The sequence below is a fragment of the Herpailurus yagouaroundi genome, unplaced genomic scaffold (assembly GCF_014898765.1).
Source record: "Herpailurus yagouaroundi ecotype Mexico unplaced genomic scaffold, PumYag 166, whole genome shotgun sequence".
Lineage (NCBI taxonomy): Eukaryota > Metazoa > Chordata > Mammalia > Carnivora > Felidae > Herpailurus > Herpailurus yagouaroundi.
The window spans coordinates 3,057,004-3,058,843 of NW_024412407.1; the positions used below are offsets into that span (position 1 = coordinate 3,057,004).

At 55.8% G+C, this 1,840-nt stretch overlaps 1 long non-coding RNA gene across 1 annotated transcript; it reads left to right on the forward strand.

Moving 5' to 3' along the window:
• The first annotated feature begins 530 nt into the window (after nt 1–530).
• On the forward strand, nt 531–1,234 carry LOC121039050 (uncharacterized). The gene is made up of 2 exons (XR_005794598.1): nt 531–637; nt 808–1,234. It is a non-coding gene; the product is annotated as an uncharacterized LOC121039050 (long non-coding RNA).
• Nucleotides 1,235–1,840: the final 606 nt, after the last annotated feature.

A 1,840-nucleotide genomic window follows, 5' to 3' on the forward strand; every position in this document is an offset into this window, starting at 1 on the left:
AAGAGACCGGGTTCCAGACCCTGTCTAGTGGCGGTGGGGGCCTGGTGGAGGGAAGAAACCTTTACCTAAGTGGGCCGTAGAAACAAGTGCTAAAGAATAAGAGGGCACACTGTGTGTTAATTCAACAACTGTTTCTTGCACACCTATTATGTGCCGCTGATGCTAGAGCAATGAACAAAGCAAAGTCCTGCCATCATGAAGGCTGCTTTTGAGAGCTCCTGGCTCAGAGGGCAAGTGAGGGGGCCATTTGGGGAGACTTCCTACAGGGAGGGAGCAGGCGGACCTAGAGCTGGCTGGGTGGCTGAGCGAGGCTCAGAGCAGACAGGGTTGTTGGAAGGCCCAGGGCCAGGCACAGTGGGAGGCATGGAGAGCGAGGGGAGGCCACCAAGACCGCTGCTGCTGGGGGCAGCAGACAGCAGATGAGAGGGCGTGGTCTTTCCCAAGGAACCCAGGGGCCCCTTGGCCCTCCTTGGGAGGCAGTGAACCATGGAGGAAGCAGGGCCCTCCCACCAGCTTCCCTTTGTGCAATTCTTTTTCCTGCCCCTCTCCACCCAGAAGCAGGCCTGGCAACCAGGCTGAAACACCACTGGCAGAAACCCAGCACCCACACAGCCAGGCATGGGCTGGGGTTCCCCAGGTAGGCCGGGCCTATCCTACCTCTGGACCAGGGGAACCTCCCCCATATGTCCTACCCTCAGGTCCTACAGTGAGGGAGGGACTGGGGAGCTTATGGCTTGGTCCCAGCCCTGCCCCAAATGCATGCCTGACCAGCTCAGAGAGGCCTCTTCCTTCCTCTTTCTTTTGCAGGGAGGACCATCAATCTTCTCACCCACCTAAGGCATTTGGCTGCGGCAGGAGGGCCTCAGGGTTCCTACCCGATGCTGAGTGGGACCCAAAGGAACAGGATGCCAGGCCTCTGCGGGTCACCCGTGGTGGTATGTGTGAAACCCCGGGCAGAGAACCCAATGTGAGCCATGGGCCCATCCCCATCGGCCCAGCTCAGCCTGGCAAGGAGGCAGCCAGGTCCCGGAGAGCAGGGGCCTCAGAGCCAGCTTCCAGAATTGGGGGTGTCTCCCCATCCTGACTTTCCTCCACAACCCACCTGGGGTCTGTCACTCTACACCACCCAAAGCTCTTTACATCGTGCCCTGTGTTGCAATTCAGTACAAGTGCCCTGTGCAGAAGGGTGGCCTTTTACTCATTCCAGAAATAAATGGCCATCAAGCACCCACTACATGCGATGCACTGTGCCGGGCACTGGGACACCGAGGGACTAAACCACCACACCGTCCCCCGTGTTCACAGAGCTTCCCAGGAGAGGCACAGGTAAACAACCAACAACAAATAATTACAAATTGGGTTAAGTGCTATGAAGACAGGAAAGTGTAATTAGCCTGTGCTCACCTCTCTCTGGCCCCCGAGGCCTGCCCTCATTATGGAATACCCACAACTGCCTGATCTCTCCAGCACACTGCTCGGCCGAGGACCTCGCTTACACCTGGCATAGCAAAGGATGTGACAACAGTTTAAGGAACATTTGCTGAGCCCAACTGGAGACAAAAACAATTTTTTTTTATTTTTTTTAACGTGTATTTATTTATTTTTGAGAGAGAGAGACAGAGAGAGACAGAGCATGAGTGGGGGAGGGGCAGAGAGCGAGGAAGACACAGAATCCGAAGCAAGGCTCCAGGCTCCGAGCTGTCAGCACCGAGCCCGACGCGAGGCTCGAACCCACGCACCGTGAGATCATGACCTGAGCCAGACACTTAACCGCCTGAGCCACCAGGCGCCCCCCAAATTTTTTTTTTAATTAAAAAAACAGCAAACTATATGCTAACTA